The sequence below is a fragment of the Lissotriton vulgaris genome, chromosome 1_1 (assembly GCF_964263255.1).
Source record: "Lissotriton vulgaris chromosome 1_1, aLisVul1.2, whole genome shotgun sequence".
Classification (NCBI taxonomy): Eukaryota; Metazoa; Chordata; class Amphibia; order Caudata; family Salamandridae; genus Lissotriton; species Lissotriton vulgaris.
The window spans coordinates 87,779,530-87,794,105 of record NC_141685.1 but is presented as its reverse complement, the minus strand read 5'-3'; the positions used below and the strand labels follow the sequence as shown (position 1 = coordinate 87,794,105).

The 14,576-nt window shown below is 45.8% G+C and overlaps 1 pseudogene; it reads right to left on the bottom strand.

Annotated features, from left to right (window-relative positions):
• Nucleotides 1-2,741: 2,741 nt before the first annotated feature.
• Nucleotides 2,742-4,240, bottom strand: LOC147737483 (uncharacterized; annotated as a pseudogene).
• Between the last annotated feature and the right edge of the window lie 10,336 nt (nt 4,241-14,576).

Here is a 14,576-nt window from a genome sequence, read left to right as displayed (position 1 = left end):
AAATGAAAAAGAAAAAAATATAATAAACACTAATAAAATAGAAATAAAAATGAAAACTTGTTTTTTATATTTCTGTCACTTGTTTTGAAGTAATAGGATGTACATCACTTTTGGATAATTAGGGCCATTGTTGGAACAACCTTCCTACTACACTTAGCTATAAGGCCCGAGGCACGAGCTGATCCAACAACCGATAACAGTGTGTAAAAGATGCAGCAAAAACAAGGTTTATGCTTTTATATCTAAAAATAGGTTATTTCTTGAACACTTGCGCTTCACTTTAGTTCATTATATATGCTGCTGTGGCATTTGTTAATAGTAATACATGCATTTTACCAATTAAGCTTCCCATCGCCAGAGCCCTGACGACATGTCCACTCTGGGTGTGTTGCGTTTATAGGTTTTATCACTAATCCGACATGTTAGCTGAAAATACAGTTGTTAGTCCCAGTATTGTTCAGTGTTGCTTTTACAGGTAGTGTGGTCAGGTGTGATTGAATGTTTTTCTTTGTAGCTCTTCTTCACCAAATAAAAATCAACAATATTTATTTTCTTTTAATCCACATTGTGCTTGTTTTCCACTGTGTATCCTGGTACATAATGTCACTTTGCTATGCTGTACAGAAGTGAACAATCACTGGACACAAATACTTTTATAATTCTGCAAATACTGTTATCTGTTTCTCTTCTTTACTGCTATTAGGGTCTTCTATCATCTGGCATTTCAATGTCCCACATAGTTTGAATTTTATCTTTTTCCGTAATTCATTCGTCTCACAATAACTGCACTGTTTAGCTCTTGTCTATGTCCTCAGATGGGTCAATATCATTTTTGATGTTCTTAAATTCTTTCCGGAATCTCTGCATCTCTAGGATTATTTCCATGTGAGTTAAATGAAGGAGTGTATTCACTGAGGGCTGTGTGGGATCGAAAATTGACAAAAGCCTTTCTCACTTTCAGTGCCCTTCTATGTTTTCCCCGTGTGTTCGCTGATGACTTTGTAGCTCTAATCGTCGACTAAAGCTCTTCCCACTTCATTGCACTTGAGTGACTTTCCCCCTGTGTGTGTTTGTTGATGTTTTCGTAAGTTTGATAACTGACTAAAGCTCTTCAAACATTCACAGCAATCATATGGTTTTTCCCGTATGTATTCGCTGATGTCTTTGTAGGTCTGATAATTGGTCTGATAATTGACTAAAGCCCTTCCCACGTTCATTGCACTTGAATGGTTTTTCTATTGTGTGTGTTCGCGGACGATAACTTAATGCTGAAGAGCTGCAAAAACTACTGTCACGTTCACTACAATGATAGGGTTTTTCCCCCGTTTGTGTTTGCTGATGACTTTTTAGGTCTAATAACTGACTAAAGCTCTTTACACATTAATTGCACTTGAATGGTTTTTCCCCCGTGTGTGTTCGCCGATGTCTTTGAAGGTGTGATAACCGGCTAAAACACTTTGCACATTCACTGTTCTTGATTGGTTTTTCCCCCGTCTGTGTTCAATTATGACATTGAAGGTGTGATAACCGACTAAAGCACTTTGCACATTCACTGTAATGAAACTCAGTGTGACACTGTGGCCAAATTTTTTATTCAGAAGTTAGAAAAAATGTATACAGAACTATCAATTAATAAGCGGGAACTCAAAATGAACACCGGAGTCTCTAACTTTGAAGATAAGAAAGCAGAGGAGACATCTGATCTTGCGCCCTGCCATAAAATTATGAACTGGCTACCACTTGACTTGATGTCTTTTAATGAAATTCTGAACGGCCTTAAATCGAGCTCGCCGAAAGACTCACTACCTGTTCAGATTCTTAAAAAAATAAAGCATAGTTCCCTACAGCCCATGATGGAACTACTTAATGCCTCATTGAAAGAAGCTGTTCTGCCAGCAGAGTGGAAACATGCGATGATAGTTCCCCTACTGAAAAAATCCAATGCAGATCCAGCAGAACCATCTAATTTCCGACCAATCTCTCTTCCCCCCGTTTTTTCTAAAATATTAGAAAAACATGTGAATTGACAGTTCAATTTGTGGAAACAAATGAGATCTTACATGGATCTCAATCAGGTTTCAGAGCCAAGTACTCGACAGAAACAACTCTTTTGGGGGTGACAGAAACTATCCATCGATTACTGGATAAAGGAGAAACAGCTGCCCTTATTTTATTAGACCAAAGTGCGGCCTTTGATACAGTGTCATACCATACTCTCCTTAAAAGTTCTAAAATCACGAGGTATTGTGGGCCTTGAGCAGGATTTTATTGAGAACTTTCTTACTGGAAGAACCTTCCAGGTTTTCTCCACTTCAGCTTGCTCTAAGATTTATGAATCCCCTTTTGGTGATCCGTTCTGAGCCCCATGTTATTCAATCTCTATGTTGGCCCACTAGCCACTACAGCGGAGGAGCTGGGTTGTCTATTTTTTCGTACGCTGACGACACCCAGCTTCTTTTCTCTCTATCTGCCAATAAGACTTCTAAAACCTCCACCCTACAGACTGGACTATCCAAAATAGCCAGTTGGATGCATACCAAGTGGCTGAAATTAAATAGTGAGAAAACAAAAGTCCTGATAATAGGAAAAAATAAAGATCTGTGGGGCCCCTGCCATTGGCCCCCAGAAATGGGTACAGTTCCCCAGCCTGTTCAATCCGCCCGTAATTTGGGAATAATGATTTATGACCAACTTCCCATGAGGCAACAAGCTACAAAAACCGCGGTGGGATAATACTCAGTTCCAAGATTTAAATCTGTCCGCATGGGGGGCCACTCTTCTCTTATCTGGCACCCGTACTGTGGAACTCCCTCCTTATCTCTCTTCGTCATGAAACTAATCATGTTAGCGTCCGTAAAAGCCTTAAGGCCTTAAGACCTGGCTACTTAATCAGTAATTATTGACGCATCTGTCCTTGGCGCCGGGAAACCTCCGGGTAGCTGTGCGCCTTATAAGTCTAATTTAATAATAATAATAACTGCACATGAATGGTTTTTCCCCTGTGTGTGTTTGTTGATGTTTTTGGAGATTTGATAAGTGACTGAAGCACTTTGCACATTCACTGCACTTGAATGGCTTTTCTCCTGTGTGTGTTCGCTGCTGTCTTTGTAGTTCTGATAACCTACTAAAGCTCTTGACACATTCAGTGCACTTGAATGTTTTTTCTCCTGTGCGAGTTTGCTGATGACTTTTTAGGTCTGATAACCAACTAAAGCTCTTTACACATTCATTGCACTTGGAATGGTTTTTCTCCTGTGTGTGTTCGCTGATGTCTTTGAAGGTGTGATAACTGACTAAAGCACTTTGCACATTCACTGCACTTGAATGGTTTTTCCCCTGTGTGTGTTCGCTGATGTCTTTGAAGGTGTGATAACTGACTAAAGCACTTTGCACATTCACTGCACTTGAATGGTTTTTCCCCTGTGTGTGTTCGTTGATGCTTTTGGAGGGCTGATAAGTGACTAAAGCACTTTGCACATTCACTGCACTTGAATGTTTTTTCTCCTGTGCGAGCTTGCTGATGACTTTTTAGGTCTGATAACCACCTAAAGCTCTTTACACATTCATTGCACTTGAATGGTTTTTCTCCTGTGTGTGTTCGCTGATGTCTTTGAAGTTGTGATAACTGACTAAAGCACTTTGCACATTCACTGCACTTGAATGGTTTTTCCCCCGTGTGTGTTCGCTGATGACTTCTTAGGTTTGATAACTCACTAAAGCTCTTTTCACATTCACTACACTTGAATGGTTTTTCTCCTGTGTGTGTTCGCTGATGACTTTTTAGGTGTGATAACTGACTAAAGCTCTTTGCACATTCACTGCACTTGAATGGATTTTCCCCTGTGTGTGTTCGCTGATGTCTTTGAAGGCTTGATAACCGATTAAAGCACTTTTCACATTCACTGCACTTGAATGGTTTTTCCCCTGTGTGTATTCGCTTATGTTTTTGGAGGTTTGATAAGTGACTAAAGCACTTTGCACATTCAATGCAATGATATAGCTTTTCCCCTGTGTGTGTTCGCTGATGACTTTGAAGGCTTGATAAGTGACTAAAGCTCTTTACACATTCACTGCACTTGAATGGTTTTTCTCCTGTGTACATGTGCTGATGAAGCTTGAGTAGTGATGACAAACTAAAGCTCTTGCTGCATGTGCATGATTCTTCTTTCTTGGTTAGTGTCTGTGGGTCGGGTATATATTTGCCTACATCCCATGACTGCATTTCCTGATGGGCCAACATGGCTGATAAAGCGCTTGTGTTTTTTCTCACACACTTTATATGTGTGCAGTATTTTGCACGTTTGATTTCTGTTTTAACAACAAAATGCGATAGCCATCAAATATTTGCCACACTCCTAATATGTAGATGGTGTCTATGTAGGCGATTGTGCCTTTAGATTGGATTATAGCAATGCACACTTGTGGGTAAAGATGTATCTTCCTTCTGGCGGGTGCAAATAGGGACAGTCTGTTGTATTTTAGATAGAAGAACTCCTCTTTCATTTACCTGTCAATTGTCTGGCTCCGCTCTGTTGTGCTTTTCTCTGGTTGATGTGGTTTGGCCAGAAAGAGTTTAAAATACACCTAGAGCACCTAATGATGGCTTGTCGTCATTTTAGAAAACAGAGCATTGCGGTAATCACACTATACCGATCCCGTGATCAAATCTGGTGTTGGACACTTGTTTATACAGGATGCGGTTTGTTATTGTTGTTGCCTTAATTTTCCGAAGGTCATTTCTTCATCTTGTGGCGTGGAGGTGCACAGCTCAGCCTCTTGCAATCACTGAACTGCCCTTGATGCTTCATCCGAGATCTGTCCCTTTGTGTGCAGGTTCCTCTGTCGCCCACTGCGCTGATGTTTTCCTTAATACTGTAGCTCAATATTTCTGCTATTATTGAAGATTTACAGCATTAGCTTTGTTATTGATGGTCATTTCATACATTCAAGGCTTGTTTTCTGTTGGATGTAAAGATATTGAAAATTACTAAATTGAAACATAATGGAACGAGAATTCACAATGTTTAACTGGGTATAAAAGACATTTCAGGGGAGATTTACCAAATCTTCACACAATGCAGCGCAGCCCTCCCCCCGCGAGGCTGCACTGCGCAACAAAGAGGGAACAGGAGAGCACCATATTTTCAAAGATATGGCTTTCTCCTTTCCTTTCCCTTGAGCCGGCACTGATTACAGTGCGCCTGGGCCATGCACACACCTTAGCACCAGAGCGCTAGGGTGTGTGTGTGAGTCCAGCATAGGTTTTGTACAGGAAGGTCACCCTTCCTGTACAAATTACTATGCCTAGACACGAGGGAAAGCTTTTACCATATTGTATATGTGTTGCACAGTGCAGCACGCATGCAAAGCCAGAAAGGGAAGGAGAAATTAAAGCATTTCTCCTTCCTTGCACCTTGTTTTGTGGTTGCACGGGAGCACCCTTGCACCGCCCTTGGCAGGCACCCATGGCAGGCACCCATGGCACAAAGTAATGCGAAACAATGCTATGCGCAGTGTCACATTACTTTAACGTTATTTCCAGCACTAAACAAGTTTAGCGCTGGAAAGTAAATTAGGAAAAAAAGATTTTGCGCCATTTTGTGCCACTTTTGTGCCGCAAATACAGCGCAAATTCTTAATAAATCTCCCCCTTCTTCTTTATCGCTTTCGAAACTTAGCAAGGAATATTTCATCATACAAAGATATTTAACTAAAAGTTCGGTTGATCAGGTGACATCTTATTACATTTACAGAGTAAGGGCGATCACAGAGCACCCAAGTGCTTGAGGTATAGAGGAATAGCTTAAGATAGAGGCATATGGTGAAGATTTCATTTAAACAACAATAAAGTTTAGAAAAAAAGATGGATCAGGCTGGGCTGCAAAATATTCTGTAACTCTTCAGTAAGTATACAACAAAAGTAACTCCATTCACACACTTCTTCTTGTTCTTCCCTATTCACTTAAGATCATCTCAAATACCAACTCCTGTCTTTACCTCACTGTTCATAAGTCACCTTCGACACTTTCAACAGCTTCCTTAGTACAAGCATTTCTGGTTTATTCTAGCCTGGAAGATTGGAACATTATTGTGGGTTGAGGGGGATTTCCTATCGCCATAACATTTGTCCATCGTCCTGAAACTAGTGCAGCTTACAGCACCCGGTTCTGGCCCTGAAAGATAACTCTAAAAAGCAAGTCTTTAGTTCTTCCTAAGGTGGATAAAGTTCTGTAAGATGCACCTCCTTCCAGAGCTTTTGTGTAAAACAAGAGCGAGGGGTTCACTGTAAGGCCCGTCCTTTACATTATAAGCACAGATAAGGTAAACAAATATTGATTCATATAATTTAATATTCAACGATAGCAGTCATTGAGTAATTATAGAGAATCCATCACAACCAATAATTTACCGAACATATCCCTGCAGCAGATGTGCGCCTATTACTCTTTTCCCCCTTTTTCCAACATTACATGGCATCTGGCATGATGTTGTCCTTTTGGGGCCCAGGATGCCATTTGTGACCGGATGGGCATTTGGATAAGTGGGAGGAGGTGTCAGTTATCCAAAGGTGACGCGGCATTTCTACCTTTCCATATTTCTCATATTCAAGTTTACCTAATTTCATGGCCTTCGGCCCCCCTACTGCCCTCTGGTTGCACACTCTGTGGGGTTCATCAGAAGTCAGATAACTGCCTCATGCTCACAAGGCCAAGGATCTCACTTCTTCTACAACACTTATTGCAGACATAGGGTCTAGTTAGGAGTTTGTCCAACAGATTTTTGCCTCAAAACTAGGGGTGGGTGAAGAATTCCGCTCTGCCGGCGGAGTTTGTGAACTTTTGCCCACTCTGGTCCAAAAAACTTCATGCAGAACAGAGTTTTTTTCTCCAGCGGTTCACCAACGGTAAAGTGGCGAGCACTTGTGAGAAAATATAACACGCTAGACCTCCTACTGGCGAGATTTCTCATTGCAGGAAGTCACAGCAAGTCGCGACCACTCGAGTGTTAAAATCTGCCATTCTCGTTGATGAAGCTACCATTCGATTAGAATATCAATTAGAGCGGCAGAAAGCAGCATCGCCCTCTGACACAACGCGTAGTGCTGTTCGTGCTGATTTTACAGTGGGGGTTAAACTCCTGGCACTAAAAATCAGTGAGTGCAGTGCAACTTAAACTCTGCCACTTGTGGAAGTCTGCAGAGTGCGGCGGAGTTTCCCTGGCGCTTTGTGGAGTTCAGCAGAGTAAAACTCTGCAAACAGCACCAAGGCATTATCAAAACGTGACAGATATCCTGTCTGCTTTATTATAATTGCAATAGGATGCAATGCATTTTTAATGGGGCGGGCAGGATACCTGTCACATTTGTGATGGAATAAACCATCTGCTGAAATCTAAATCAGAAGTTTGGTGTACATTGCGTCCAGTGTGGCTAGCTGGGCTTGACGGATGTTGTGGTTTGTGGGTCTCTCACTGCTTTGAGGTCACCGCCAGGCAGACCTTCTGTCAGCTGTGCCCTGTGCAGATCTTCCTTCCAGGCTGGACTTCTGTCAGCTGTGCCCTGTGCAGATCTTCCTTCCAGGCAGGACCTCTGTCAGCTGCACCTTGTGCAGATCTTCCTTCCAGGCAGGGGCTTCAGTTAGCTGTGCCCTGTGCAGATCTTCCTTCCAGCAGGACCTCTGTCAGCTGCACCTTATGCAGTTCTTCCTTTCAGGCTGCGGCTTCTGCCCGCCGTGCCTTGTGCAGATCTTACTTCCAGGCAGGGGCTTCTTTCAGCTGCGCCTTGTGCAGATCTTCCTGCCCAGCTGGACTTCTGTCAGCTGTACCTTGTGCTGATCTTCTTTCCAGGATGGACTTCTGTCAGAGGTGCCCTGTGCAGATCTTCCTTCGAGGCAGGACTTCTGTCAGCTGCACCTTGTGTAGATCTGTTTTCCTCAATGATCAGTTCAAATGTCAGGAGAGGTAGAACTGGTCTAGGTCACCTTCTTTATTGCAGTTCTACTAGTCAAGCCACAGACCTCGTGCTCCGGGAGGACGGAGAGTCTGGATTTTCTGAGCTCCGTGAAACATGAATACAGTTCTACCGCATCCAGCACATACTACAAGACTCCAAGAGTCAACGCTACAAGTGCTGCTCCAAGGTTTAATTCAACCACTGTATCTGAACATGCCCTGGCAAATGCCAACTAGAGAATAAACATCCTGCCTGCACCAGCAGAGTGCAGAAAGCTTTTCAAGAATATCGATGTACCTTGACTTTCTCTGACAGTCATAACTGAAGATGTTAAACCTTGGTAACATCAATCCCCTTTGGACAAGGCCCTCCATTTTGCTATCAGAATGTAACTCATCCTGCGCAGACACAAATCCTCTTGTCCGTATTGCATGAAGCTGGGTGGTTCTCACCCAAAAGAAGGCCCTCCACAAATCGCTGACATTTCTTACACCCCCTGGACAGCCGTGGCAACACACATACTAACTACACCCCCTCAGGGAGCACCAGTCCATCTGCCAGGATCAAGACTCAGATCTTTCAACCTTCTCTGTTACCGTCTTTGGAACGGCCTGCCTCTGGGATTCATGGAAGCTCCACACTCTGAGCTCAGAGTTGCCTTATAAAACCATCTCATGAGAGTGGAAGAAAAGAACATTAAGTGACACGCTCTGCACAGAAGTGTAAATAAATCTACTATTATCGTTCCATGTACCGTTGTCCTACTGCTCTTGTTTTGACATGGATGTTTTGCCATCTATCACAGCAGCTTCTTCGTTTAAAATCTTACTCAGTTTATTTTCCATCATACCTACTTACCTATGTACTGTTTCTGACCCTATGACATCTCTGGCTGACATGCTGTGCTGTCTGTTGCTACATAAATAGGAAGTAGATTGCTACTGCAGGGAGAGTGCAGTGTCCTTTCAGTCAGATGCACTTGATTGGGATAAAAGGTACCATGTTTGTTAGAAAAGCTGCAACTATTAGAATAATAACATATCAAAAGCAGCACATATAATGCAATAACAGACCTGGTACTAGAAAAACGTGACGCAAACAATGCAATAACACAGGCCAGGCATTAGGAGAATCTGGTGCAAACAATGCAATAACACGGGCCAGACACTAGGAGAATCTGATGTAAACAATGCAATAACACCGGCCAGGCACGAGGAGAATCTGACGCAAACAATGCAATAACACGGACAAGACACTAGGAGAATCTGATGTAAACAATGCAATAACACAGGCCAGGAACGAGGAGAATCTGACGCAAACAATGCAATAACACAGGCTGGGCACGAGGAGAACCTGATGTAAACAATGCAATTACAAAGGCGGGCGGAGCTAGCTTGCTACCAAGATGGCTGCTTGAGTCGTGAGCTCCCCCGTCTCGTGTAACTATCCTACATCAATCCTGCGTGCTATTCCACTATCAGCTGCCCTGACTAGACGGACCGAGCCCCAGGACTTCTGTGGTCCACGAATGGCGTGGGTCCGGATCCCGGCCTCCCCCCCTCCACGCTGAGCAAGCCGCGTGGGCCCGGCTCGCCGGCTGCGGCGGGAGCTGCAGGGCGGAATTAACTGCAAGGGGCGGATGCTCTGACTGGGCCGCTGTCCTGGCAGCTGTACAGCGGCAGTGGTCGATCCCGCGTTTGGCGGGAAACATGAGGAGCGATATCCCTCGCCTCTTGAGATCATGAGTCACCGCTGGTGTTGTGTGGACTGAGGAGCGGTGCAGGAGGCGGCGTTACCAGGCGGGGAGGTGAGCACGCACCAGTGAGGCCTTCAGAGCGGCCACTGGCGCGGTGGCTGAGCCCGGGGCCGCGAGCGCCAACACCGTGACTGCGGGTGGCAGAGTGTGTTGTGTAGCGGCGGAGGTTGATTCCGCGGTCGGCAGGAAAAGTGAGGAGCGAGTGCCCCCCTTGCCGCTGGAGACCGCAAGTCTGCCCGGGTAGAGCGTGGTCCCGAGGAGCGCCGAGAGACCGCGGAACCAGGCAGGCAGGCAGGCAGGGAGGGAGGTGAGGGTGGCCCAGTGGGGCCTAAAGAGCGGCCCCCGGCGGGGACTGGGCCCGGGCCATGAGAGCGAACACAGAGACTGAGGGGGGCAGAGTGTGCTGTGCAGCGGCAGAGGTCAATTCAGCGGTCGACAGGAAAAGTGAGGAGCGAGTGCCCCCCTAGCCGCTGGAGACTGCGCGTCTGCCCATGTAGAGCGTGGTCCCGAGGAGCGTCGCGGGAGACGGCGGAACCAGGCGGGGAGGTGAGCACGGCCCAGTGGGGCCTAAAGAGCGGCCCCCGGTGGGGACTGGGCCCGGGCCGTGAGAGCCAACACAGAGACTGAGGGGGGCAGAGTGTGCTGTGTAGCGGCGGAGGTCAATTCCGTGGTCGGCAGGAAAAGTGAGGAGCGAGTGCCCCCCTTGCCGCTGGCTCCCCCAGCCTCCAGAGTGAAGTACTGCCAGCAGGGTTGAGGCGCGTAGGGGTGCGACAGCTGGGGCTACACATTGCGGGAAGCTGGTCGCCTCTCCTCCCGGGCACAGAGGCGCCCAGGGGCCCTGCACTGCTGCCTTTTTTTGAGAGTATCCTAGCAGAGACTGAAGAGGGTCTAGAGCAGTGCTTTCCAAACGGTGTGGCGCGACACGTTACTGTGTCGCGCCCCACGCGTAGGTGTGTCGCGAGATGCGACGCAATGACGTCGTCCCGCCGGCCGATATTAGGCCGGGGAATGCGACATGAGCCCTCTCACTCAAGTATTGTGAAGTGCACGCAACACAGGGGAAGGCGGAAGGCAGAGCAGCTGCAGAGCCTCGTGATCTATACAGCAGATAAGCTCCTTATAGTCCGCCTGAAAGTAGTGACATCACCAGTACAAACTACAGAGCGCGCTCACACACCAATACAACCCCACCCCCCTCCAAACACACACGCACGTGAGGACACAGCATTACACGCTTCCTCGCACACATGTCGCCTGCTCGCAGCAGACCGATTCCATTTCCTCACCTTGGACCTTTGCATATGCGGTGAAACTAGCCTTTTTCTGCTCTCCTACCCCCACCCCCTCCCCCCACACATTTCTATATCTTCTCTCGCCCTTTAGTGCTGTGAGTATATTGTAAAAAAAAATGTTTGTATAGTGGTAGTTATATTTTTATTTGCATACGGAGGTTCCTGGTGACGTGGTAAATAATGAAAGTGGAGATAGTACTTTTTATGATGTTACTTGGATATTGTTTTCGAAATACTGAAGCACTACATTATCGTGACGTTTTCGTGGCAAGACCTGTAAACCTCCTGTGATGTTTGTATGTTTATTTTTTGTTGGAACCGGGCTTCCTCTTTCTGTTTGTAATTGATGTCGTATGGAAATCTGCGTAAACTGGAGTGACACGACCTTTAAATTGAAGCTCGTGGGCAGATTATAGTGTCTTGAGGAAACACATGGAGATCGGCATGTTAAGGAAATCAGGCTTCGCGTGGGTCATTTAAGGAAGCAATTATAGTCATACCATTGAATGTTATTTCCTGATGCTGATTGTTAAACTTTTGTGTGGTCCTGCACTGTACTGAAATTAACTGGCACGGTTCGTTTTTAAAACCTACTAAACGAAACTGTGCAATAACTGCGTTGATATTTTTCATTTTTGATACTGCTAGTTAAAAGAGTGAGGGCTGCATTATAGTTCAAATATAAATGCCCATTTGTACAACTTACATTGTGCGATATAAGACTAATGGAAGTGTTCATTTAATTAGTCTTTCCTATAATTGTTTGTTGAGCTTAAAATTAATTATAAACCCTTGAATTTTTGATGTGGTCAGTGCCTAGCAAATGTTGTGGAAAGTACAGCAATTGTAAACAGGCTATCATTCACAGTAATCATGCAGTAGTCTAAAGTTAATCCTTCAGCTCCACTGGATGAATCTTAAAAGGCCATGCATCTGTCCAATTGAAATATCTAATTAGCCTGGCTGTTTTAGGTCATTTGCCTCTTTTTGAATCCCATTTTTCTGTTCCTTCCATTGCCCAGGTAGTGATAGGAAGTCAGCTTATAGTGAAGGTTTGTGTTTTTTATAGTATGCTTGGTTCTCTTCCTCTGGTTCTTTGCTAGTCTGATGAATGGTTTTGTAGGGTGACCACCTCCCTCCAGGTCATTACAGACACTGACTCGGGCCTAAACCTTTCTTCTGCAAATCAATGATTTCAGACCTTTTACTCAAATTATTTAAATTGAAGCAAAACAAGACTACAACACCCAGAATGCATTAGGATAGTACACAAAAGGACAGGGCTGGAAACAGCGTCCCTAATGACCTGGAGGGAGATGGTCAGTGGTTATCATAACATAAGCGTAAGTTCACCCAAGGGTATCTTGTTGCTGAATAACAGTCTCACTTTGGGTTAAAGAAAGAGTTTGACACACCGGGAAGGAACATAAAAGTAATGCTTGCTGGCCAGAAAATGATGCCACTCACTGAACGACAACTTTCGGGTACAAACTGCAAAAAAGAAGAAATTAAAACGTCCTGTTCAGTGCAGTGAGACCCTTGGTACAGGAACAAGACTTAGGTCACAAACGTGGCCAATATCTCATCTGCCTCATTACAAGTGCATGCATAGCTTCCAAAATCTTTGTCCGATGTCCTGCTTCAGGCAAGGTTTTTTTTTTCTTGAAACCTGGGACTTGTAGTCCAGTTTTGCAATGGAATAAACAAAACTATAAGACTCGGAATTCAAAGAAGAAACTTGGACTGGAGCAGCATATCATGCAAGGACCGGGGAAACTCAACGGGGCTGTAAGTGAATTATATCCTATGACACTTGTAATACAGGAGATGAGATCTGTCAAGTTTGTGATGGGGCAATCCTCAAACCAAACTCTGTGGGGTTATGTGTGTGGGGGGTTATGTGTGTGTGGGGGGTTATGTGGGTGGGTGTGTGTGTGTATGTGTGGGTGTGTGTGTATGTGTGGGTGGGTGTGTGTGTGTGTTGGGTGTGTGTGTGTGTTGGGTGTGTGTGTGTGTTGGGTGTGTGTGTGTGTGGGGTGTGTGTGTGGGGGGGGGGGTGTGGGGGTGTGTGTGTGTGTGTGGGGGGGGGTGTGTGTCTGTGTGGGGGTGTGTGTGTGTCTGTGTGGGTGTGTGTGTGTGTGTGTGTGTGTGTGTGTGTGTGGGTGTGTGTGTGTGGGTGTGTGTGTGTGGGGGTGTGTGTGTGGGGGTGTGTGTGTGGGGGTGTGTGTGTGGGGGTGTGTGTGTGGGGGTGTGTGTGTGGGGGGTATTTGGGGGGGGCTTTTGTGTGGATTCACTATGCTGTGCATAGATTTCATAGCGGTTTCTCATTTCCGTGGCGGCTGGGTGGAAGATGAGCTCTGGTTTCTGAATATATGCTGGAGCACCCTTTGTCCGACTTGTGCTTCTTTGTTCATCTGAACATCCACGCAATAGTGCTTCGTGAATGTGTGCACCGAAGCCCATGTTGCCGCCAGGCATATGTCTTGTATGGGTGTATTGGCCAGGAAGGCTATTGTAGCCCCCTTTTTTCTAGTGGAGTGGGCGCGTGCCCCCTCTGCCAGTTCTTCTCCTGCCCTTTTGTGGCAGAGCTGGATTGTTTGCGCGATCCATCGTGCAATAGTGGTCTTAGTCACTGCCTTGCCCATGTAACTGTTGGCGAACGACACAAAGAACTGTTTCGTTTTCCTGTGTCCTTTTGTCCTTTCAATGTAATGCATGACCGCCCTTCTGGCGTCCAGGGTGTGCAGAGCTCGCTCTGCGCTAGTGGTTGGTTTTTGGAAAAAACTTGGAATCTGTATGGACTGGTTCATGTGGAACTTGGACACCACCTTCGGCATGACGTGTGGGTCGGTCCTCATCACCACTCTGTCATTGTGTATTTGTAAGTAGGGCTCCTGTAGTGTTAGCGCTTGCAGCTCGCTCACTCTGCGTAAGGACGTAATAGCAACCAGGAAAGCAGTTTTCATAGTTAGCATCTTCAAGGAGGCCTTGTGAAGCGGCTCGAAGGGCTCCTTCATGAGTTCCGTCAGGACCACGTTTAGGTTCCATGCCGGTGGTGGCACCCGCTTGGGTGGTGCAATCCTTTTTGCTCCTTCCAGGAACCTCTTTACAACTTGTGATGTGAAGAAGCTTCTGCCCATCTCACCCCTTGTGTATGCCACTATAGCCGCCAGGTGAACTCTTAAGGAGGACGAGCTGAGATTTTTCTCCAGCAAGTGTGTCAGGTACTTCAGTACCGTGGAGTCCTTTCTCATTTTATTGTGGAGTCTCTCTCTCCTGCACCACATCGTGAATCTTTTCCACTTGGCGACATAGCACTTCCTTGTGCTGGGCCTTCGTGCCTCCCGAAGGACCCTGAGGGTGCTCTCTGGCAGTCTCAAATATGCAAACTCTATGTCCTCAGGAGCCATGCTACCAGGCTCATGCTCTCTGGTTCTGGGTGCAGCACCTCTCCGTTCTGCATGGAGAGCAGGTCCTTTCTTCTTTTGAATCTGTGGGGTGCACACTGCGCCATCTCCATGATCTGCGAGTATCATGTCTGCCTCGCCCACTGTGGCGCGACCAGTATCAGGGTCAT